Source organism: Spermophilus citellus, assembly GCF_964194105.1.
Source record: "Spermophilus citellus genome assembly, chromosome: 1".
NCBI lineage: Eukaryota > Metazoa > Chordata > Mammalia > Rodentia > Sciuridae > Spermophilus > Spermophilus citellus.
This window is the reverse complement of record NC_138182.1, coordinates 38,705,587-38,732,779: the sequence shown is the minus strand read 5'-3', so window position 1 is coordinate 38,732,779 and position 27,193 is coordinate 38,705,587. Positions and strand designations below refer to the sequence as shown.

Below are 27,193 nucleotides of genomic sequence, written 5' to 3'. Positions count from 1 at the left end.
ATATAAATAAATAAAATAAAGGTCTATCAAAAGCTACAAAAATATATATTTTTTTAAAGAGAGAGTGAGAGAGGAGAAAGAGAATTTTTAATATTTATTTTTTAGTTTTCGGCGGACACAACATCTTTGTTTGTATGTGGTGCTGAGGATCGAACCCGGGCCGCACGCATGCCAGGCGAGCACGCTACCACTTGAGCCACATCCCCAGCCCTACAAAAATATTTTAAAAAAATTTAAGTGACCCCAAGCTGAACATAGTGACACACATTTGTAATCCCATCTATTCAGGAACTGAGGCAGGAGGATTGAAAGTTCAAGACCAGTCTAGGCAATTTAGTGAGACCCTGTCTCAAGATAAAAAAGGAGTTGGACCTGGGTGCAGTGGCACAGGCCTGTAATCCCAGTGGCTACAGAAACTGAGGTAGGAGGATCACAAGTTGAAAGCCAGCCTCAGCAATGGTGAGGCCCTAAGCAACTCAGTGAGACCCTGTCTCTAAATAAAATAGGGCTGGGGATGTGGCTCAGTGTTTGGGTGTCCCTGACTTCAATCCCCAGTACTGTCCTACCCCCAAAAAAGAAGTTGGAGTTGTAGCTCAGTGGTAAAGTACCCTTAGGTTCAATCCTCAGTAGTGCCCCCCCCAAAAAAAGTGACCCCTGCATAGTATTTTCTATACAGAAAGGCTACCCTTAAAGACCAAAAAGAAAAAAGACACAAAAACAATAACAAAAAGCTGGACCACTTCACATTTATGGTATTCTTATAACTAGTGGTAATATAAAACAGCTTTTGTGGAAAGTAAAAAGGGTTATGAAAATATTCAAGTCTTGCCTGTCAGAAATTCTAATTTTAGAAATCTGATCTAGATGAAATAAATCCAAAATATGGAGAAAGACCTGTGTAGGGGTTAGGCAGGAATATGCCCATTCCAGCATTAAATATAATAGCCAAAAAATTGGGGGTATATAGAAAGGCACAAGGGGAGTGAAATGTCTAATTGTAGGAAGAATCTATTTTAAATTGTGGAAAATCTACTCCATGTACTATTAGCATCATTAAAAGATGATACACAGTAACATGGAAAACTGCTTATAAATGCAAGATATAAAGTATAATTTGGATGATTTTGATTACTTAAAAAACAAGGAACAATGCAAGAAAAAACTTTCAAACCATATCAAGGTGTTATTATTAATGTATATGTTAGAAAGCATATCTATAATGTTGCATTAGCCAAACTGTTCTTCTAAGAAACACTGATATTCTATGAGTGAATCCAGTGATTCTTTTTTTCTGGGGGAGGGTGGTACTGGGGATTGAATTCAGAGCCACTCAACCACTGAGCCACATCCCCAGCCCTATTTTGTATTTTATTTAGAGACAGGGTCTCACTGAGTTGCTTAGTGCCTCACTTTTGCTGAGGCTGGCTTTGAACTCATGATCCTCCTGTTTCAGCTCCGGGAGCCACTGGGATTTCAGGCATGTGCCACTGGGCTTGGCTCCAATGATTCTTAAACTTTGAAATTTTGTTGAAAGTTATAATCTCTCTCTCTAGAATAATGTGCATATTGAATATTTTGCATACAGTTTCAGAGACAGATGAGTCCATATGGGTCATGAAGAAAACTAAAGGAAAAATTAATCATAAATATGGTAGGTAGAATAATGGCCTACAGGAAATATCTGAATATGTCATGCTACATGGCAAGAGGGAATTCAGATTGAGAACAGAAGTTAAGGCTGCTACTCTACCTACAAATAGATTATCTTGATTATCTGAGTAGATCCAGTGTAATTACAGGGTCTTTTAAGTGTGAAAGAGGGAAGCAAAAGTCAGTGGCTGTGATGAGATGTGAAATAAACTCAACTAGCCATTGCTGTCTTTGAGGATGGAAAGGGGCCAGGAGCCAAGTGGTAGCTTGTAAGCTCTACACAAGCTGAAAAAGGCAAGAAAGAAAACTTCTTTTCCTAAGAAAATTTATTTTCCTAAGTCTCCTTCAGAAAGGATCACAGTTCTGCATATGCCTTAATTTTAGCTGATTCATTTTTTTAAATATATATTTTTAGTTGTTGATAGACCTTTATTTATTTATTTAGCCCCTAGCTAAGACTCATTTTGAACTTCTGACTTTCAATACTATAAGAAAATAAATTTCTCTTGTTTTAAGCCACTAAGTTTATAGTAATCTGTGGTAATTTTATAGCAAGAGGACACTAATACAGTATGTAAACAACCATTTTCTGTGGATTGGTGTGTGGCTATAGTAGTAATAAGTGCATATTTTACTTTTTAAGATACCACGTAAAGGTTATGAGGGCTCCCCCTCTTGAATGGATTAATGTCCATAAAAATATAAATAAAATAAAATAACATCTAAGTGTTTTTCTGTATTTTTTGTTTAAGAAATTCATAAAAGTACTTTAAAAAATCTTTTAAAAAGGGGCTGGGGATGTGGCTCAAGCGGTAGCGCGCTCGCCTGGCATGCGTGCGACCCGGGTTCGATCCTCAGCACCACATACCAACAAAGATGTTGTGTCCGCCGAGAACTAAAAAATAAATACTAAAAATTCTCTCTCTCTCTCTCTCTCTCTCTCTCTCTCTCTCTCTCTCTCTCTCCCCCCTCTCTCACTCTCTCTTTAAAAAAAAAATCTTTTAAAAAGTTCTATAGGGGTGAGGGGTGGCTCAGTGGTAGACCACTTGCCTAGCACGTGCAAGGCCCTGGGTTCGATCCTCAGCACCACATATAAATAAATAAAATAAAAGATCCATTGAAAACTATATATATAAAGTTCTATAAAGTGTCAGACATCAAGATGGACAATAAGTATTTAATATACATAGCATCTAGTTTATTACTGAAATTATATACCTATACAACATTTAATGAAATTTATTGGTAGGAATGTTATGAGTTTTTCTTACAGATTTACCCATCTACATTTCCTTTTTAAAATGAAAAACTTGAGATTTATTTTAGATAATGACAATTTATTTTTTTTTCCAAATAACTTGGATAATTTCTTTTCACTGTAGCTAACTGACACATGAAGAAAATAATTACAAAATATATTCCTTAGAGGTTACTCATGGTACATATGTATATGCTTTAATTATTAGCTTAAGAGAACATAGTGTTTATTAAAATACTTATTTGTAGTTGGATAGACTTGTTAATGAAAGATCAATACAAATACTTTATCATCCATAAATGTTTTATGAAAGAGACACTTTTTCTCTAATGTGATTTTTTTTTTGAGGGGGAGGGTGTAACTGGGATTGAACCCAGAGGCACTTAACCACTGAGCTACATTCCCATCCCCAGCCCGTTATTTTTATTTTTTATTTTAAGACAGTTTCTCATTAAGTTGCTTAGGGTCTTATGCGATTTTTAAAGGATATTTACAGGGTGAAAAATTTACACATGCATCTGAGAATGTACTTCCATTTTGGGAAATTTATAACTCCAATTTTTAGAAATGCAGATTCCTATATAGCATTTTAAACTCAAATTCTGTTAAGATTATGGGCTTGTTTTGAGATTCCCCCCACCCCCATGATTTGTCTTGCTTCCATGTTCCTGACCACAAATCAAATTAACTGAAAGTCATTTACAGTAAGTATGAACTTCTTACCCTCTACCAATAATGATACCTGAAAAGGGATAAATCTATTTGTTTAAAGTTATCTAGTTTTTTAAAATTGGTATGAAAATGCTGGCTTGGATAAAATGAATCCAGTGTTTTGAAACAATGCTTTTAAAATAATGTGAACTTCATAAGAGCTTAATAAAGGGTATTTAGCCTATTCAGGTTTGGAATCTTATAATATTAGGAGTTAAAACATGCCTCTTTCTTATTCCCACCCGTAGTCCAAATGTCTCCTGAAACTAATAAGAACAAATTTATTCCTATTTGTGATAATTCTTTAAATATAACTTGTTATTTCTAGTCATGATGACACAGAATCCCAACCCCCCAAATATACTCTAATGTTTTCTTTAATATTTTATTTTTTTAGTTGTTTTATGATTTTAAATCCTTTACCCTCTTGGCTTCCTTCTCCTGGTTATGTTCTAGTTTGTAAAAGTGACATCCAGATGATATGACATATATCATATTGTGGCATGAAGTATACCAAAGCTTGATATTAACTTTTTGTGTTACCTATTGAAATTCTTCTATTTGGGGAGAAACTTTAGATAATAAAAAGAATTAATTAATAATGGAAATTGATCTGCTCTTGGCAACTTATCAAATGAAAACTGAACAGTTAAATTTTATGTTGAATAAAAGCAACTTGTAAGTTGGGTGTGGTGGCACACACCTATAATCCCAGCGATTTCGAAGGCTGAAGCAGGAGGAACACAAGCTCAAAGTCAGCCTCAGTAACTTAGTAAGGCCCTATGCATCTTAGCAAGACCCTGCCTCAAAATAAAAAATAAAAAGTCTGGGAATGTGGCTCAGTGGTTAAGCACCCCTGGGTTCAATCCCTGACACAAACCAAAACAAACAAACCAACCTCCCAAAACAAAAACAAAACTTATAAAATTATATATACCTCATGACTTCCTTTGAGACTTAAGTGACTTGGGATTAAGCCTATCTTGGAAGTTGAGAACAGGGAATCAGGTATTAACATTCATTTCTTATTTATTTTTAATGAACAGAAGTAAAATTGAGGCTCTCTTGGTCTCTCAGTGATATAACTGAGGATATGTGACCAGTTGTATAAGATACTTAAGCCTTATGCTACATTCTTAATATATAAAATTTATTTCTTATAGAACAAATCTATGGGGAAATAAGAAAATAAATATATCACATTCCCTGTTGGGTAAGAAATGCTCACATGTTTAAAAACAAATTAACCTTTTAAGGTAGCTCTGAAGAAGTAATTTATTTTAAATAGGTGAGCACTTTATAGCTCTTGTGGGAATACTTTTTTCTTACTTCTTTTCATCATATAGGATTAAGGCCCTATGTTTTTAATTTAGTCCTTTAATTTTTGCTGTTAACATTTAGTTTACTTGATGACCCCATACTGTTAACTTTTTGCTCCAGTGAACTCTGGACAATATATATGGACTGTATAATCTATTTTTTTAAATACTTTTTTTAGTTGTAGATAGACACAATATCTTTATTTATTTATCTTTATGTGGTGCTCACGCATGTAAGTGCCTCATGCATGCAAGGCAAGTGTTCTACCATTGAGCTACAGCCCCAGCCCTGTATAACCCAATTTTAAAGAAACTTAAAAAATAAGATAGGTCTGATATGAAGCAGAAGATTAAATTAATTTCCATTGTGTAGAAAGATATCATAGATATTTAATCAAAGAACTTTCCTTCTTTATTGGAAGATGTATTTTTATAACAGTTTTTTTTTTAGTAATTAGATGTTTATGCTATTGGCAAAACCCAAAGTGGACATGACTTGTTAATACATTTAATGAACTTTAAGACTACTAATATAGTACAATAGATGTGAAACCTTTTTCTAAAAAGAAACTCTTATAGCATGTAACTAAATAGAAGTCCTCTAGTACCTTTTTATGCTCAAAGTTTTTTTCTTTTTATATACAGTTGAAATCATTGAGATGTTTAAAAAGCTAGTAGATGTGGTTATTAAAATTCAAGGCTTCTTATAAACCATTTGATGTAAAAAATACTTTGTACACAAGTTTTTATTTGCCCTTAAAACTAAACCCCTGAACTCGAATTTGAACATTTTCTCTTAACTGTCAATACATGTGTATTAAAGAAAAACGGGAAAAAACTAACAAAAAAACCAATTAGGAATGATTAGTGGCATTGTTTCTGAAGGCCCCTTAACAATATACTTCTTTTCCCATCTCCTTTCTGAATTTACCATGGAAGGCTCCTATTTGTTTTTTCATATTAGCATTACTGAATGTCACCCATTATTGAATTCTGTCCTTTGTTTCTCTTCTTCAGGAAAACTGCACTTTGATATCTTGTGGGATAGAAGGCTCCATCTTTCAGGACATTGGTCAGGCAACACCTCTCTGACTATCTGAGGGTACACTGTTCTTACTCTAAGGATAGCCATGAGGATGCATTTACTTTAAACATTTTGGGCTTCTGAATTCTGAGAGTAGCACAAGTCATATATGTTTCTGTATAAATTTCATGGTTTGCTAATAAGGTAATACTGTTCTGTAATTTAATTACTTGGGGTGAATGTTGTAAAGTACTCTTACTACTACTACTACTACTACTAATTATTATTATTATGGTTGGTGTAGGGGATTGAAGCCAGGCCCTGCAGCATGCTAAGCACATGCTCTACCACTGAGCTACATACTTCTATTACTTTTTTTTTTAAATGTAAGTATTTTTGTATGACTTTTACACTGATAGTGACAATAATGAACTTTTGGATTAGGCCATTGATGTCTGAGATAGAGAGATACCCAGATGGTCTAGAATGAACCCCAATCCCCATCTGATTGTAGAGTTCAATGGTGGTATTATTAACTGGGATAGAACAGTGGAGAAAGGAAAGAGGTAGGGAGAAGAGGTGTGTATGTTTAAGGGTGGGTTGGAACACTGTGAGGGGGAGAGGGAAGTGAGAAGTTCAGTTAAAAACCTATGGAATATGGAAGATTAAATGCTATGTAGAGATCAGAAGGTATGGCTTTGGATAGGGGTTGCTCAATGAAGTGGCTCTAAAAGCTGGTGGAATCAGAGCTTCAAGGATTTTTGACGGGTTGTACATGTGGACATTGCAGTGGTAGATGATGGCAGAAAAGTACAGGAGAGGCAGATATTGTAAGCAAAGGGCCAAAGTCTTGGATGAACAAGAGAGAGAATGACAGGGCAATTAAGTCAGGAGAATGAAAGAGGAATGAAAAATTTTCCAGGATTGTTTGATCATGCCTTCTTTTTAGTCTCAAAAGTTAAAAGTCAGAGACTGTTTTATTTAATACTGAAAATATTAATTGAATTAATGAATAAGCAAATAGTAACCTCATGTTGTAAAGAATTTTTGCAATTTTTATGAGAAGCAGTTAACAATAAATGTAAATATGCAAGGTGTAGAAAAACATTAACAATCCCATCACCCATAAATAATCACTGTCAATCCCTTGTTGTTATTGTTATTATTGTTATTTATACAGGGGATTGAACTGAGGGGTGCCTTACCACTAGGGTACATTGCCAGTCCTTTATAAATTTTTTTAAATTTATTTTGAGACAGTGTCTTGCTAAGTTCCTGAGGCTGATCTGGAACTTGCTGTCCTCCTGCCTCAGCCTCCCAAATTCCTGGGGTTACAGGCGTGCACTACCTTACCCAGCAACCCTTTGTTATTAAACTTCTACGTCAGTTTGTTATGTGTGTGTGTGTGTGTGTGTGTGTGTGTGTGTGTGTGTGTATTTCCTATCAGTAAATATTCAGTTATGGGCTGGGGTTGTGGCTCAGTTTGCCTAGCATGTGGGAGGCACTGGTTTTGATTCTCAGCAACACATAAATAAATAAGTAAAAATAAAGGTTCATCAACATCTAAAAAAATATTAAAATTTTATAAAAATAAGTAAATATTCTGTTATATACTTTAATGGCTGGATAAGTATTGTTATAGGATATAAAGATATACCATAATTTCAGCCTTTCAACCAAGTTTTCTCTCCTGTAAAAGAACAGTTTCATAGGTAAATGCTTGTCTAATTTGTTTAGGATATCCTAGAAATTTTCTGGTAGGGTCTTCATGAAAAGTCTTTTTTAGAACTATTTCTAACAGGCTTCTTTATGGATGTTCTTTTTCAAAAACACAGGTAGTATACTGACAAATGCAGGCTAACTGTCAGCTACAGAAGTGAGAACTGGTAAGTAAAGGTTCTTCTTCACAGGGACCTTCTTTAATTTGTTTAAAAACCTTGGAATCAAGCACAATAAGAGATGATTCATGAGCTGAATAACAGGATATAGTGGTCAACATATATGTATATTGAAATTAAAAATTTCTCGGGATAAATCTTCATTTGTTGATAACATTCAATTTTAGTAGAAGGTTTTTCCCCTACTTTTAAAACTGTGGTAAAATATTCATAACAAAATCTATCATCTTAACCATTTTTAAAGGTACAATTCAGTGATATTAAATACATTCATAATGTTGTATAATCATCACCACCATCCATCTCCATCTAGAAAATGTTTTTTTAATATTTATTTTTTGTAGTTGTAATTGGATACAATAACTTTATTTTATTTATTTATATGTGGTGCAGAGGATCGAACCCAGGGCCTTGCATGTGTGAGGTGAGCACTCTACCGCTGAGCCATAACCCCGGCCCCTAAAATAGGTTTTAACATACCATCAAGGTCACTTTGCCTCAAACTTTTTCACACAAGTATAGTTAACAGTATAGAGAGTGAACAATTGCCTTAATATAGTCTTGTCCTAAGCTATAATTTTCTTTAGTTTCAAGTTCTATCTTAAATTTAATATAAACATTGCATTTTAAATCACAGTATTCCTATATTTAGTATAAATATAATGACTATGCATTTTTTAAAGTCTTGGAGTAAAGTTGATATCTATGAAAAGGCCCCATATTTATTCACTGGCTTTTAATCCCCAGTCACACTAGAGTTGGACTTTCAGAGACAGGGTTCTAGACTTATTTTTTGGTTCTGTAGCATGTTCTTTTTCAGTTTTCTTTTACAGTTTAGCCAAGGTTATTGATAGTTGTGCATGGCAGGGAAAAGACTAATTGATGTTCACCCTCTTTGAACATAAGACTTCCACAGAAACTGAAAATTCACCAAGTGAATATTCAAAAGTATTTTATATAATCTCACACTTCATCAATATCAATGCCATGAGAGTTTTAGTGTATAAATAAAGTGAGTTATTTAATATTGGCTAGGGCTATCACCCACCTTTTCAAAGAGTATCAGTTTTTCAACTATCCATGCATTATGGCTACTGAGATTTGGAGACCCTCTCAGGTATAATAATTCTATTCTCATGGCTAGCCACCATTTAAGGAGATTGGAGACTACATTCATGAATAGTGGCAAAACTGGAACTAAAATTTGAGTTTCTTAACTCCCAGTTGAAGATCTTACACCAAAAGGAAATGAAAAGACATAATGTACTTCTTCCTGGTTCCACAAACCACTTCACACCATCCTAAGGTCAGTTTATTTTTCTTTGCCTCCCTCTCGCCTTCCTTTCAGCACCCTAGTTCTAACCATTACCACGTTAATAATATTTTAATATACTTAAAAACCGGGTAAGCGGGTAGACCTCTTGTTACATATTCTTACTACGGTAAAAAAAATAATAAACAAATAGAGCATTTGGGAACTCCCCAAGAAACAGTGTAGAACATTAGAATTTTGTCTCTTATACTTAGCACACAGGCACAGAGCTCAGAAGAGCATAATTTTAGAAAGAAAAAGATAGGAGACATGATAGAGGATGCTGGCAAAATGAGAAGGCCTAGAATGAAAAATAGGCAAATATGTACTTTTTAACCTAAATGAAGAATTCATTGGTAGAAGAAAGAATAAGATCACAAAATATGCAGAAATTTCTGATTTCTAATTCTTGAGGATATCTATCTAGTAGTATTCTGAAATATTAAACAAATTAAAGAGTTTTATTTTTAAAACAGCTAAAACTCATGGGACTAGGCATAGAGTCACCCTATTTTATTCTGTGAGGTAAATTTTTAGTTCTAATTACTAGGCACAACTAAGATTATTACTCTGTAATAATGTTAAAACAAATGTTTGGTAGAGTAAAAAGAAATTCACATGACTTTTGTATCATCTTGTATAGGACAGGGCCATTAAAAGCTAATATTTTAAAAGGTTCAAAAGCGGGGTGTGGTGGCTCACCCCTGTAATACCAATGGCTTGGGAGACTGAGACAGGAGGATTGCAAAATCAAAGCCAGCCTCAGCAAAAGCAAGGTGCTATTCAATTCAGTGAGAACCTGTCTCTAAATAAATACAAAACAGGGCTGGGGAATGTGGCTCAGTGGTCCAGTGCCCCTGAGTTCAATTCCTGGTACCTACTCCCACGCCCTCAAAAAAGAATTGCTCCTATTCAACAGTCTGGTTGTTGTACATAAAGAATTTACACGAATTAATTTAGCATTGGACTCTTTCTGGGATAGAATTGTCCTTAATATTCAGTTGAAAAATCACAGAGCTCTAGAATTAAAGTGATAATAAGCAGATACAGGCCAAGTAATATCTATATTACTAGGAGCTAAACAAGCTTATAAGTTTTTTTGAATTAAATAGTCTCATTAGGAATGTGTTTTTAAAATTGTGAATATTTCAACTGATTTATTTTAAACCACTTAAGATTGTGCAGGAGATAAGAAAGTGGAAGATATCCAATTTAAATGTGTAGTTTAGTCAGATATCAGGGAATATTAAAACTTCTCCATATATTTTAACTTGGTGGAATTAACAGTTTTCTCTCTTCTAGATTACTTTGTAAAAGAACATGCCATTTTACAGATGAGAAAACTGAAGCTTAAACAAGTTGGGTTAAAATATGTCGAGGAATCCAGTATGTATTCAAGTATGTTCATCCCTAATATCTATGATTTTAACCACTGACTTTAGAAGTAAATGCATTGATATGTTATAGACTAATTCTTAATCAAAATTCACCTTCACACAAAAGGAATTTCTAGAATGCTCACTGTCCTTAATTCCTCTCCCTCCCACTCTTTTTCTTTCAGGATGTTTTGCAATTTTTAATGGAAATGAATGTTTCTTCTGAAATTATTATCTTCAATTTTTAATTTTAATTTTTATTTGGTACCAGGGATTGAAATCAGAGGCACTGAACCACTGAGCCACATCCCCAGTCCTATTTTGTATTTTATTTAGAGACAGGATCTCACTGAGTTGCTTAGCACCTTGCTTTTGCTAAGGCTAACTTTGAACTCAAGATCTTCCTGTCTCAGCCTCCCGAGCTGCTGGGATTACAGGCATGTGCTACCAAACCTGGCTGTTTATCTTCATTTTTTTTGTCATTAGAAAAAAAGATTAATATATTTCAAAAGTCACTGAGGAAGTCTTTCGCAGTTATAAATCCTAAGCTTAAAAGATTACCTAAAGTACTTTTCTTTGAACAATGAACTATAAACTGAGCACTCCATAACAAATCCTAAGAGTAAGACCAAGAAACAAACTTCTCTAACTAATATCACTGCATCCCAGAACAAAACCCAGAAATATTTGTAGGAACAAAGAATCTCCAACAACCAACACAGTAAAATTCTCAATCCCTCACATCCACTTAAAGCTTACCAGGCATGCAAGCCAGAAAATGACTCATAATGACAAGAATAATGAATGAACTGAAAGTGGACTTAAATGGACACAGATATTAGAACTAGTGGACAAGAGCATTAAACATTATTGTAATAGTATTCTATAGGTCTGAAAAACAAAGACAAGGAAGACATATTTTTAGAACTCAAGTTTTAATTCTAAGAATAAAAGCTATAATATCTGATGAAAAATTCACTAAATGGGATTCTTGGATAATTAGGTAAGAAAAAAATGATTAGTAATCTTGAAGACATAACCAAAGAAGCTATTCAAAATAAATAGAGAAAAAGAATTTTAAAAAATGATAAGAAAGTCATTTGGGATAGACTTATAGATTATAATTTCCAGAGGTTTAGTATCTATATAATTAGAGTTACCAAAGGAGAGGAGAGTCAGAGGTGGAAGAGATATTTGAAAAAATAATCCAAAAATTTCAAATTTGTTGAAAACTATTAACCCACAGATCCAAGCTCAACAACAAGAACAAAACTAAACCAAGGCAATATAATCAAATTGTTTAAAACCAGTGATACAGAGAAAATCTTGAAAGTAGCCAGAGAAAATATTTATGTTATAGAGAACCAAAAAGAAGGATGACAGATTTCTCATCAGAAACATTACAAGTGAAAAGACAGTGGAAATACTGAAAGAAAAAATTATTAACCCAGAATTCTATACTCAGTGAAATATCATTCAAAAACAAAGACAAAGTAAAATGTTTTCAGATATACAAAAACTCAAATATCTTTACTATCAGGCCATACCATGAGACATGCTGTAGGAAGTCCATGAGAGAGAAGGAAAATGATACCACATGAAATTATACAGATCCACACAAAGTAATAAAGAGCACTGGAAATCATAACAACATGGGCAAATATAAGAATTTCTACTAAAATTAATTAGAATTAATTCTTTAAAGTAATCAACAATCTAAACAAAATGATAACAATGTATTATTGAATTTATAAAACACAAGTATAAAATATACGACAATAGTTGAAAGGCAAGAAGGGGAGAACTGGAAGAATGAGGTTGTAAGGTTCTTTTGGCGTACGTGATGTGGTGTATTATCATTTGATGCTAGACTTTGTTAAGTTAAAGCTGTATTCAGTAAACCCTGTAGCACCCAGTAGAAAAACAAAATGGTTATAGCTAACAAGCCAACAAAGGAGGTAAAACAGAAACATAAAAAATTACTCACTCTAATGAAGGCAGAAAGAGAGGGAAAGGGACAAACAACAGATGAAACAAAAAGAAAATAGCAAGAAGACAGATTTAAATCTAGTCATATCAATAATCACATTAAATATAAATAATTTAAACATCCATTTAAAAGGCAAATACTAGACTAGGGGTATTGCTAAGTGAGATTCCAAGTTCAACCCCTAACATTACATACAAAACAAAACAAAATTAAAAAGTTTAAAAGGCAAAGACTGTCAGATTATATTAAAAACTAGACCCAACTAGCTATTATCAATAAGAAACACATTTTGCATAGAAAGACACAAGAACAGTAAGGGTGAAAGGATAGAAAAAGATATACTTTACCGGTGCTAGCATTAGTTAAAAGTGAAAGGGTACATCTATATTAACAAGAAATAAAGTACGTTTCAAAGCAAAGAGTATTTCCAGGGATAAAGATAATTTCTTATTAATAAAGTGGCAAGTTAATGGGGAAGATATAATAATCTTAAATATTCCTATCCCAAATAATATAGCTTTGAAATATATGAAGCAAAAACTGATAGAACTACAAGGAGAAACAAATTCTCAGACAAATTCTCAACTATAGTGAGAGATTTGGATACCCTTCTTTTAATAATTACCAGAACAAGTAGAAACTTAGCAAGTTAAACTCTACACTATCAACCAATGTCACTTATTTGACTTTTCTAGAATACTCCATTAACAATAGAATACACATTCTCTTCAAAGTGTATATGTGAAACATACCTATATAGACTATATATATATATATATATCTCAACTGGCCTGTTTTTGTATGGTCTATGAACTAAGAATGTTTTTCACATTTTAAAAAATTCTTTAAAAAAGAAAATACGTGAAAAATATTACATGTGGCCCACAAAGCTTAAATTTACCTTTATAGAAAACTGAAGCTTTACAGAAAGCTTGTAAACCTTTTTTCTAAGCCATAAAATATGTGTTAATAAACTTTAAATAATTCAAGTCATGCAAAGGATGTTCTTGGACCACAGTGGAATTAAATGAGAAATCAATAACTGACAGCTATCTGGAAAATCCACAAATGTTTGAGGAGAAAATAACATGCTTCTAAATAACCTGTTGATTAAAAAAGGAACCTATGGTGAAGTTAGAAAGCATTTTGAATTGAATAAAAATAAAAACAAGCTATATCAGATTTTATGGCATTCTAAGGCAATACCATGTATGGAGGAAATTTAGAAACAAAATTCCTATATTATAAAATGATCTCAGTTTCTCCCATAAGAAACTAGAAAAGCAAATTAAACCCAAAGAAGCGAAAGAAAGGAAATAAGAAAGAAATAGAAAACAATAAATGGAAATCAGAAAATCAGTTGAGAGTATCAGTGAAACCAAAACCTGGTTCTTTGGAATCCGTAAAATTGATAAACCTTTAGTCAAGCCTGATTAGAAGTTTTGGCAGTGAAATCAGGAAGAAGGTAAGATAAAACAACTCAGGGGCTGGGGATGTGGCTCAAGCGGTAGCGCGCTCGCCTGGCATGCGTGCGGCCCGGGTTCGATCCTCAGCACCACATACCAACAAAGATGTTGTGCCCGCTGAAAACTAAAAAAAAAATAAAGATTAAAAAAATTCTCTCTCTCTCTCTGTCTCTCTGTGTCTCTCACTCTCTCTTAAAAAAAAAAAAAAAAAAAAAAAAAAAACAACTCAGATTGGAAAGGATCAAATAAAGCTGATGAAATCTCCAAGAATTTCCGCAGCCTCTCTATAATCCCCCCTCTGCTCACCTCTCTCTCCTGGATACTACTGGTCTGCTTTCTGTTGCTATAGATTAGTTTACTTATCTTCTGGCAACAAGGAGGTTGGGCAACCTGTACATAAAGTGGGGGGGGGGCGGACTTAAAGGGGGGGGCTTAATGGGAGACTCAAACTTTTTAATTTTGTTTTGTTTGTTAACTTCGATTTATTTCTCTATCATTTCCTTTTCCTCCACCATTTAAGTATACTAATGTTATTTCATAGATTTCATAAGTTATTTCATAGATTTTCCCAATGACGTAAAATGTTAGGTTGCTAAAGAAAACAGATCAGTTTGCAATTTCTAGAATTTTATGTACATAGAATCAAGTGGTATGTATGCAGTTCTTTGGTCAGAAATTGATATAGTGTAATCAAAGTATATGTATAGCAATTTGATTTTTCATTCCATTCCATTCCCTTCATTTGACCCTAGAGTTTCAATCTATATCTATTTTATAACTTTCATATATATATCAACTGGCCGGAGAGCTTATTAAGAAAGCTTGAATTTTCTACCTTCTAGTGATGTTCCACTTAGAGTTGACATTAAGCCCACCCCCTTTAAGATACTTTTTCCTTCAATTTATTTTCTTTCTGGTCAATTGGGATATTTTATTGGAAACTAAGAAAATCTCTAGTTTCTTCTTTATGTAGAAGAAGCAGAGACTATCCTGGATTTTTGTAGTGCTTAAGCTATTCCTTAATTGTCTCATGAAGAAATCAATGTAGTAGAATCACTGAAGTGTCAGAATAAAATTGTTTAAAGTGTAATCATGTTTTCTATAATAGATTTTCATATAGTTTAATTAATAGTCATTTACTCCCTGGCTTCTGTCTCCATCCACAGTGTCTTCTGGCAACAAGGAAGATGAACAACCTATACATAAAAGCAGTTGCTAGTGATGCCAAATTAACAGCAATTTCTCCATCATTTCCTCTCCCTACCATTTAAGTATATTAATATTTAGGTTATTTCATAGATTTTCCTAATGCCCTAAAGTGTTCGATTGCTAAAGAAAATTGATCAGGTAATACTGTTGTATATCCTCATGGATACACACACACACACACACACACACACACACACACCTCCAGGTATACAAAATCAGACATTAACATGAAAACTTGAGGGAAGAAAATCACCCAAACCATAGAATTTCTGGTTTTACTAACATTTATGTAGCATGGTTCCCATTTAGGATTTTCAGAATTGAGTGAGGACAATCTGAGGATATATTTTTTTCTTAACCACTTCAGAGATTGTGTGAGGTAGTGGTGATGGGAAACACCCAAGCAAGTAATGACTGCTAGATAAGACATCAGAGTCAATGTCCATCACTTCTTGTCCATACAGATAAACTTCATTTCCTAGCCTCTCTTTAAGTGTAGGCATGTGACTAAATTATAGTCGATGGAATGAGAATAGAAGTGATACCCACTACTGTGAAGCTCTTTCATAAGAAAATCTCTCCTTCTAACAGACTGAAACAAAGAAGACCTCCAAGGAAAACTTGGAAGTTGGGTACTAAAGGATGAAGTTCAGAAAGATCTTGGAAACTAGGTACTGAACTATTTGTTTACTTCAGCAAGAAACAAATTTGAGTCATTTTTCAGAACTGATCTATTCGCAGTTAGCTTCCCTAACTAATTTCATATGTACAGCATATGCAATGTCCCTATGATGACAACTTCAGTGGGCACCATTTCCATTTTAATGGATGTAAGGGGCATGCTAGAAGCCTTGGGTTCAATTCCCAGCCACTCAAAATCAAGCATACAAAAACTAATACATTGTAAAGTTATGTAAATGAATTTCTTGAGGCACAGTTGAAAGGCTACAAGTAAGTATACATAGGGATATATTTAAATATTTTCACAGAAGTGGTGCAACACTCGGACTTGGCCAAATTGATTTTAACTTTTTCATGGGTTTCATTGTGGATAAGCACCAATTTGTTTGAAGGCACACATCCATATTGTTTCTCTGGTAAAGAGAAAGGTGATGGAATGGATGATCCATTAAGACTTGTAAGGGGAAAATGTAAACTTAGGATCCAAATTAGATCTCCCAGGATTTTTACAACAGTGATGGTTGCATATTCTTCTGATAACCTATAGAATATTAGGAGTTTCCTTTCCCCAAAAGAAAACACTTGCTGCTCTGAGTAGTAGAGATGTCTTTTTAAACTTATCTGGGCGTAATTTTCCTCATCTATAAAATGAGAGTTGGATTATTATGACCTCAATGTTTCCTTAGTTCACTAAAATTCTGCCATCAATGTTTCCTTAGTTCACTAAAATGTCCAGAGCTGTTGGGAGAAACCGTTTTTAGCATGAGTGTTCCTTCCGAATTCAAATTAATGTAATAATAGTAACTTGAACATCTTTAACTCTTAGCAATTCACATTGGTAAATAGGCACAACAGAGTTCCTACCCTTCTTTCAAACAAAATTTATTAAGTTGAAAAGATTTTTCCAAGGAATCTCCATACTGCTTTCCATATTGGCTGTACCAATTTGCAGTCCCACCAGCAATGTATGAGTGTACCTTTTCCCCTACCTCCTCGCCAACACTTACTATTGTTTGTCTTCATGATATCTGCCATTCTGACTAGAGTGAGATGATATCTTTTAAAAAATATATATTTATTTTTTAGTTTTAGGTGGACACATGTCCATTTTATTTTTATGTGGTGTTGAGGATCGAACCCAGCGCCCCGCGCATGCCAGGCGAGCGCACTACCGCTTGAGCCACATCCCCAGCCCAAGATGATATCTTAACAGTTTTGATTTGCACTTCTCTAATTGCTAGAGATGCTGAGCATTTTTTCATATATTTGTTGATTGATTGTGTATCTTCTGAGAAGTGTCTGTTCAGGTCCTTGGCCCATTTGCTGATTAGGTTATTATTATTATTATTATTATTATTATTTTGGTGCTTAGCTTTTTGAGTTCTTTATATACCCTAGAGATTAGTGCTTTATCTGATGTGTGAAGGGTACAAATTTGCTCCCAGGATGTAGGCTCTCTGTTCACCTCACAGATTGTTTCTTTTGCTGAAACGAAACTTTTTAGTTTGATTCCATTTGGAACCACCATTTGACCCAGCTATCCCTCTTCTCGGACTATACCCAAAGGACTTAAAAACAGCATAATACAGGGGCACATCCACATCAATGTTTATAGCAGCACAATTCATAATAGCTAAACTGTGGAGCCAACCTAGATGCCCTTCAGTGGATGAATGGATAAAAAAAAATGTAGCATATATACACAATGGAATTTTACTCAGCAATAAAAGATAATAAAATCGGGCTGGGGATGTGGCTCATGCAGTAGCGCGCTCGCCTGGCATGCGTGCGGCCTGGGTTCGATCCTCAGCACCACATACAAAAAAACAAAGATGTTGTGTCCGCTGAAAACTAAAAAAAAAAATAATAATAATAATAAAATTCTCTCTCTCTCTCTTAAAAAAAAAGACTTTAGGTCTTACTTTTTTAAAAAAAAGATAATAAAATCATTACATTTGCAGGTCAATGGGTGGCATTAGAGAAGATAATGCTAAGTGAAGTTAGCCAATCCCCCAAAAGCAAATGCCGAATGTTTTCTCTGATATAAGGAGGCTGAATCACAGTGGGGTAGGGAGTGGGGAGCATGGGAGGAATAAATGAATTCTAGATAGGTGGGAGCGGAACGGAGGGGGCAGGGGATTAGCAAGGATAGTGGAATGTGATAGACATCATTATCCAAAGTACATGTATGAAGACAGGAATTGGGTGTCAACATACTTTATATACAGAGATATGAAAAATTGTGGTATATATGTGTAATAAGAATTGTAATGCATTCTGCTGTCATTTTTTTAAATCAATTAAAAAAAATTTAAAAAGATTTTTAACCCAGGATTTTTTAGAGTAATTTCAAAAGCACTGTGCCACCTCTCTGATTTCTATACTTCAGTGTGTGGGGAAGGATCAAAACTAATGCAGAATGTGGTAATTATTGAAATATTGAATGTAGCATATTACAAAAAAGTCAAAGCTTTAAAAATTAGAGGGCAGATTATATAATTTTCACTGAATTTACCAGTTAAAACTTTTAGTATTTTCTCTCTCCTTCTCCCTCCTTCCTTTTTTCATCCTTTTTATTCCCACTTTCATGTTTGACAAAAATCACATTTTTATTTGTGATTTTATAATATAGCCAGTAGAAATTATTCTTTGCCTATTTGTTTGATGGTGGAATTTTAGTCTCATGAATTTCATCTTTTTTTGAAAGCTAAAATCTGCATTTTTCCAGATTTTATGCAGGCATAGAATTGGCTTTATCTCACATTCTTTTGCTGAAGGAGAGCTGCAGAAATATGGACCTCATTCAGGATGACACTATTTTAGAAAGGAAAAAGGATAGGTTCTATAACATTGTCCACAGTGAGGTTTTTATGCTGAGAAAAAGTCACGGATGGGCTGGAATAGATGAGAAGAAGGAATCACACAATACCCTTTTTTGTTCCACAAAAGAAACATGACAGAAAAAGAGAACCAATAACAATATTTTGACTACTAGTAGACAAGTATAGATTCTAAAATATCCTTATATAATTGCAGAAATTGAGGAACAATCTAACTATTTTAAATGAGGGAAAGGATAAATTTTGATATATGTTTATGTTGGAATGTTATACAGATGTTAAAAACATGTTTTTGAAAATATTCAGTAACAAGAGAAAACAGTCATTATAAGCTAAATATGAAAAACAGCATATAAATAATATTTTGGTCAATAGTGGACCCTGTATGTGATGGTGGTCCCATAAGATTATATTGCCTAGGGACTTCATATCCCCTTCTTTAAAGTGATTCATGATTGTGTGGTATTTGGTGTTTAGTATTTAGTTTAAATGCAATAAAGAAACATGAATTAACATTGGTTTTTCTCTGACTATGGGATACTACAAGGTGACAGTACTTTTCTGTGGTTTCCAATATTTTTCTTTTTAACACAGTTTGTTTACAATTTCAAAAACATTACTTTTAAAGAAGTTAACACCATTCATATAAAAAATGTGCATACCTACATATATATTATTTCAGAATATCAAAAAATATATATTGGGCTGGGGATGTGGCTCAAGCGGTAGCGCGCTCGCCTGGCATGCGTGTGGCCCGGGTTCGATCCTCATCACCACGTACCAACAAAGATGTTGTGTCCACTGAGAACTAAAAAATAAATATTAAAAAAGAATTCTCTCTCTCTCTCTCTCTCTCTCTCTCTCTCTCTCTCTCTCTCTAAAATATATAAAATTTCAGTATATCAAAACTAGACCCAAAATAACGGGTTTGACAGTTTTCAGAATGACACTGAAACAGAATACTTTCCTTGACCCTAACTTTATACTAAGGTCTTCAGGGAAGTGAAAGAGCTGGTGAGAGGCACATCATTTCAAGAGTTTCTGAAGTGCATGCATTGTATGAAAAAGCATAGACACTTCCTTTGATTTTCACATCTTGAATTTCAATACAACCTGTAATTTTGCACATGCTAAATGAATGCATTAGTGTTTTCAAGCTACAAAATGGTGGTTATTCAAAACTTATTAAATATTCTTCAAATATTGAACAAATTAAGACAGCTGAATACATATTCAAAACATCTGTACATGCATATATATATGTATGTATGTATACATATGTATTTTAAATTAAAGCAAAAGATTCAAAAGAATAATTAATGTTCTGAGTAAAGCTAAGAAATAGAGGCTATTCATACTTTTTGTTTCAAATTTACTGCAGTGCTAATTTCCTGCATTTTTCTGGATGTTTAATTATGTTTAATTTCTCTAGGAGACTAGTGAAGAAACCTAAACTCAAGATTAAAAGACTAGTTCATATTCTACCTATTTCTTACAATAAAATGTTCTAAATGTCAAGTAGAAAACAGCTAAAACAAAGTTGGAAAGAGAGAAAAGTAACCAGCAGCACACTGAGTTTTGAGCACAGACTCGGGGGATAAGGCATATGCAGGTTCAAATTCTTAAACTAGGAGTGGGGAAAAAATAGCACAAGGAAGGATGGAAGCTGGAAAGAATAAGATTGATCAGTAGTGTACCTGTTTGTCAAGAATTAAGGATGTAGATAGGTACATGCTAGAACTAGAGAGTGAATTTTAAAGCTTAAAGGGCCTTTAGAGATAATTTAGTCACAGTCCATCATTTTGTAAAGGAAACTGACACCTGGAAAGTTAAATGTCTCACCTGAGGTCTTGCTTCCAACATTGACACTTGTGTTACCCAAGTTCCCCCCACTTCCTTTCCTTCCTTCCTCCATCCCTCCCTCCTTTCCTTCCTTCCAAGAATCAAACCCAGGGCCTTATCCAAGTTGTACAGGCACTACCATTGAGCTACATCCCCACCCTCCTAGGTTTCTTTACTCCCCAAACTGGACCCATTTCACTTTGTGCTACAACATGCTACATCTGAGGTTGAGGCAGAACAGATTATAGAGAGAATGAAGATTAGACTAAAGAGTTTGAGTTTTGTCCTGCCTATGGCTTTTTTTTGGGGGGGGCGGGGTTAGTGGGAGAACCAGGCACAAAGGAATGATAATGATCAGAGTTATAAAAGATTTATAGAGGTCATTTGTATTTCCTAAAAATTCTGTATATTTAAATTTTGCTTACTTAGTATAACTTAAACAATTCTTAGGGGAGAACCCTCATTTAAATAATGCTTGTTAAGGGAACTAAATTATAATATATATAACTGTTTTATTGGTTTATTCATTTGCTTTTGTTAGTCTCTTGCATAAATTAGTGGTGTACACAAGAGATCACGATAGTTGGATGGTGAAACTGTTGGGTGAGCATTTTGGGAAATAGGGAAAAAGAGATGACGAGACCTTGTAAAATGGAAGCATTATGTAGAAGTAATTTATGTCCTCAAATTAAGGATAAATTTTGAACCTGACCCCCCACCAAATTTTAAAGAGAAGATTTTTCCTTGAAGGTTTAAATATTAAAACATGGGGTGTGGAGGAGAAAGAAAGAAAAAAAAAAACCCAAACAACAAAACACTGAATCTAATATTAAATATTAATCTCAGCTTAAAAAGGTTGTCCACATAAATTTTTCTAATATGTATGTATGTGTGTGTGTATATATATATATGTGTGTGTGTATGTGTATATACACATACACATACATACATACATGGGGGTACCTAGGACTGAATACTGGGGCCCTTGACCACCAAGTCACATCCCCAGCCCTATTTTGGATTTTATTTAGAGACAGGATCTCTCTGAGTTGCTTAGTGCCTCGCTTTTGCTAAAGCTGGCTTTGAACTTGCGATCCTCCTGTCTCAGCCTCCCAAGCCTCTGGGATTTAAGGTGTGTGCCACTACACCTGGCTCGTTATATTTTTTAATATAAAAATATATAGATGGGCTAGGAATATAGCTTAGTTGGTAGAGTGCTTGCCTTGCATGCACAAGGCCCTGGGTTTAATCCCCAGCACCACAAAAAAAAAAAAAAAAAAAAAAAAAAAAGAAAGAAAAAAGAAAAAGAGTATATAGAGAAATAAAAGAAAAATGATTTTTCATAGCACATTTTTTTTACTAGATGAAGAAACTTAAACATATTTATATTTTTGCCTTATTATCCTAATTTAGGAAATAATCTAAAATGCTTAAACAGGTTTATGCATACAAAAGCTTTCAGCAACATTATTTATAAGGAAAGTAAGTACTATTTTCTTAAATGGAAACATTATACAGCCATTGAAAATAGTTTTGTGTAGTGTTATGTAAAAAAGGAAGTGTACACAATTGAACAGTTTAAATGTCATCAGCTTAAAAACTGCATGGAAATATGTCAGCTGTCAATAAATAGCTGCCTCTAAATAAAGGAACTGCTAATTATTTTTTCCTGCTTTTTTTTTGTTTTTGTAGTTGTAGATGGACAGCATGCATTTATTTATTTTGTTTATTTTTTTAATGAAGTCCTAAGGATTGAACCCAATGCCTCACATATGTTAGGCATGTGCTCTGCCACTGAGCTACAGCACCAGCCCTCCTGCTGTTCTTTAAAAAATACTTATTTTTTAATGTATTTTCAAGTTTCTTCATTTACCATTTACTACTTTTATAATCAGAAAAAGAAATACATTATTTGTCATACATATGTTTATGTCCCAGTGATATGTTTTCAGCATCATCATGACTATAAATACATATATGTGTGTGTGTGTGTGTGTGTGTGTGTGTACAAACATTGTTGAATAAGGAAGAAGTTTGGTATTCTTGAAATCCACATAATGGAATTTCAAGGAAAAAAACACCAATATATATCTTGTAACTTACACAATAATAATTATAATTGTTTATTTACTAAGTATTTTAACATAGCATTTGCATATTAGTTGATGGTGAGGAGATGATTAGAAAAAGGAATACCTTAATTAATTTACTAAGTTCCTTGAAACTGTCAATTAGCAACTCTTTCACAGAAGAGTTTAATGAAACAGTGTATCAAAAGCTTTCCCTATAAGGAGAAATATTGGGGAATGATATTGGCCAAATTACATTGTTATAATGTATGTATGCACGAATATGTAACAATGAGTCATACAATATGGTACAACTATAATGCAACAATAAAGAAATGGGAAAAAAATGGTGTCTTCTTAGTTTGTGTGGTGTACTTTTCCAAAAAAATAATTTACTTCAAAAAGAACAGTCTCTTAAGTGCAAATTTTTGATAAACACAAAGGAGAAATTTTTGTTTTTGTTTCTTTTTGATAAGATTCTGTGATCTGACATCACCAATAAAAAAAGGTTTCATGTAGAAATAACTGTTAATGATCTTACCTTGTAGTGCTTTTACAAGTTTTAGAGATGTATGGGAAAGTACCTAGCATAGTGTCTGGCTCATAGGCACTCATTAAATGATAACTATTATAATAATGCCTAACATTACTATGCCTTCTTACCTGTTATATTCCTACTATTCTCCATACTATGCTTTTGTAATGCCAAAACTAGAGCTCTACAAGCTACATTTCCAGTTTGCCAGCTGAATTCTTGTTTTGTTCTGCCAATAAAGAGTAATAGGGGAAGACAAAGTAAAGGACAGGGGAGGGAAAAAGAACTTGCCTTTTCTTTGTTGACCTTCTGTACTTGACGACATTGCCCCAGATATAGATCTCACAGTGTGGTAATTAGCTACAAATTTCAACTACTTTCCACTCCTCTAGAGCCAGTCCCAACATAGCCTCTCAAAGGTACCAGCAACAAATAGGCAGTACCTCTTCCTCTGGGGTTGGGGTTCTTCCTCTATTTTCTACTAAAATGTCAGCTTTATAAAGGAAGAGATGTGATCATATTTACCATAGTGTCTGCCATATACAGTAGTTAATAAATTACAGTGAACAAATGAATTTAATAAATTCTAGAAATTAATAAACTGCAGTAAATGCAGAAGAAAAACACATCAAAATAATTGCAAAGAACATATATGGAAGTGACAAGATGACACAATATAGGCTGACTCATCTCCCTGAGTATATAATGCAAAAAATGAATCACAAAAAGCACTTAAAAATGTAATAGTAGAGAACTTCCACAAATAATGAAAGAACTGAATCTGTGGAATAAAATGTTCAGAGAAAAATATTCAATATTGAGGCATATCCTGGTTAAACTATTAATCATAAGAATAAGGAAAAACTTTTCAGACCCCCAAGCAGAAAAAGAAATCACTTACGAGACAGGAAATCATGCTGGCTTACACTTCTAAGCAATAGTTAAAGCTAGAAAATAAAACAAAATATCTGTGTAGGGTTGTTGTTGTTTTGTTTTGTTTTTTTGGTATCAGGGATTGAATCCATGGGTGCTTAACCACTGAGCTACATCGCCAGGCTGGCTTTGAACTTGCAAGCCTCCTGAGCTGCTGGAATTAAAGGCATGTTGCCACCGTGCCCAGTTAGCTATCTGTGCAGTTTTAAGGTAAAGCCAGCATAACCCTAAACTATTACATCTAAATCTGTGCCGTTTAAAAATTAATGAAAAAAGCAAATATAGCATCTGTGAGTCCACTCTGGGGGGAAAAACTACTTAGTGAAGAGCAGATGAAATAATGAGTCAATAAGTAGGATATACAGAAGTACGACATATTGTGGGCACTGGATTTTTAAACGTAGACCAAGACCAAATAACCAATGAAATAAAGATTACAGAAATAAAAATTAAAATTTTATAAAACTAATGACATAACTAATAAAAGTATTTTCATAGCAGAGTCTGTTGGCATTTCCAAATTTGAAACATACAGATAGTAGTCTCCAAAGTCTTAACTTTTTTATATTTATTTTTCAGTTGCAGTTGGACACAATATCTTTATTTATTTTTATGTGGTGCTGAGGATCAAACCCAGGGCCTCGCACATGCTAGGCGAGTGCTCTACTGCTGAGCCACAACCCCCAGCCCTCCAAAGTATCAATTTTACTTTTTAAAATTTTTGTTATTTTATGGAGTAAGACCACTTATGGCAGAGAAATTTTCCTAAAAGTTCAGCAGTTCCTTCAACCAAATTCCATGATTTTTTTTTGCTCATATATTCATGTAAATAACTTTATTATCTCAAGGACTTATTTTTTATCTTTCTTTGATGTGTAACCTCAGGCCTTGCCCAGATGTTGAAAAAATACACATTGACTTTGGCAATATTTCTTTCTTTTTGGGGGGTGGGGGTAGGGCGGGTACTGCCAATTAAACCCAGAGGTACTTTGCCACATCCCCAGCCCCCACCTTTTAACTTTAAAAATATTATTTTTGTAGTTGTATATGGACAGAATTCTTTTGTATATGGACATTTGTATATGGACATTTATTTTTATGTGGTGCTAAGGATCAAATCCAGTGCCTCACACATGCTAGCAAAGTGAGCTACAGCCCAAGCCCCCCAGCCCTTTTTTAAAAAATTATTTTTAATGGTTCTTTTTAGTTATACATGACAGTAGAATCCATTTTGACATAATTAAACAAACATGGAATATATCTTGTTCTAATTCAGACCCCAACACCTCTTTTCCTCTATTGATCTTTCTGACATTTACCCATAGATTTCTCTTTAAATTAATTTCTTGTGTATGTACATGAAGGTAAGATTCACTGTGGTATATTCATGTATGTACATAGGGAAGTTATATCAGATTCATTCCACTGTTTTTCTTTTCCTTTTCCCATCCCCCATCCCTTCCCTTCATTTCCCTTTGTCTAATCCACTGAACTTGTATTCTCCAGTCAGCCCCCCTATAGTAAACTGATTTTAAATACTTTGGATAACTGGGTGAAATGATTGTTCCAGTATTGAGGAATCTCCATACTGCTTTCTAGAGTGATTGCACCAATTTGCAGTCCCACCAACAATATATATGTAACGTTTTCCCTACAGCGTTATCAACATTAATTGTTACTTGTATTCTTGAACATTTCTATTCTATGATATATAAATGCTGACACTCAATAGGGGGAGTGGGAGGAAAGAATATAAGTTCATTGGATTAGACAAAGGGAAAGGAAGGGATGGGGGAATGGGAATAAGAAATAGAATGAATCAAACATAACTTTCATATGTTCATATATAAACACATAACCAGCAAAACTCTACATCATGTACAATCACAAGAATAGGATCCTAATTAGAATAAGTTATACTCCATGTATGTATAATATGCCAAAATATACTCTTCTTTCAAGAAGATCTAAAAAGATGAATAAATTTAATACAAAAAGAAAAACAAAAACTAATTGCCATTCTAAATGGAACGAGATGAAATCTCAGTATAGGTGTTTTGTTGTTTTTTTGTTGTTGTTGTTGCTGTTGTTTGTGGTGCTGAGGATTGAATCCAGAGCCTTATGCATGTGAGGCAAGCACTCTACCAACTGAGCTATATCCCCAGCCCTCAGTGTAGTTTTAATTTGCATTTCTCAAATTGCTAGAGATATTGTACATTTTTTCATACATTTGAAAAGTGTCTGTTCAGTTCCTTTGCCCATTTATTGAGTTATTTCTTTTTAGGTGTTACATTTTTGATTTATTTGTATATTCTAGATATTAACACCCTCTCTGAGGTGCAGATGCTCAGCACTTTTTTTATTTTGAAACTGGTCTTGAACTTGGGATCCTTCTGCCTCAGCCTCCGGAGTTGCCGGGATTATAGGCATGTGTGCCACTGTGCCTGGCTGGCAATATTTCTTTTAAAAATAAATTGGAATTTGAATTCATAGGAAGATAAAGAAAAATAACATAAGGATCTGAATTATTTTACTTATAAAAACTACGACTTTATTTAGTTTTTAATGTGTTAGCAGTCAGAACACTTTTACTATTAGCAATACCAAAATTTATTTTTCAATGTGCCTGTTTCACAATAGCACTTTCCAAAAATACTACTAAATGCTTGGTTTATAAGGTTAAAAAAATTTACTAGATAATTACTTTGAAATAATTTCCTTATCCCTGCCTTCATTTGACATTTCTAGAGACGGACTAGCTCACTTCCAATTTTCTTTTATGTTATCATTAGTGTAAAGTCATTCTATAGATACAGCAATGAGCATTTTAGCATATGGAAAATAGCATCTTTAAAACTATATGGCAGAGTTTGTTTAGGGTTGGTCCTCCTTCAGGACTGCATTACGTAATTTAAAAGTGTTTACTTAGGCTCCTTTGGGCTGCCTCCATGGTAGCTATGAAGTCACAGAAAAGAACAGTTTGGAGCCTGATAACAAAGTCTGTTAATTTAATGTGAAGCTGTTTCAATATTTTAAAAAATCGTTACTGTGTAAGAAATTTTTTAAATAAGTTATACTTT

The 27,193-nt window shown here is 33.9% G+C and overlaps 1 long non-coding RNA gene across 9 annotated transcripts in view; it reads left to right on the top strand.

Annotated features, from left to right (window-relative positions):
- LOC308649081 overlaps positions 1-26,424 on the top strand; it is a 34,928-nt gene extending 8,504 nt beyond the window's left edge. For 2 of the 9 annotated variants that reach the window (XR_014021984.1, XR_014021987.1), the window contains 5 exons: positions 5,956-6,040; positions 7,798-7,848; positions 8,254-9,166; positions 10,475-10,570; positions 15,171-26,424. This is a non-coding gene — a long non-coding RNA (uncharacterized lncRNA). Of the gene's footprint in view, positions 1-5,955; positions 6,041-6,266; positions 6,353-7,797; positions 7,849-8,253; positions 9,167-10,459; positions 10,571-15,170 lie in introns of all 9 variants that reach the window. The other 7 variants (XR_014021981.1, XR_014021982.1, XR_014021986.1 and 4 more) reach the window with 7 other exon arrangements.
- The last annotated feature ends 769 nt before the right edge of the window (positions 26,425-27,193 follow it).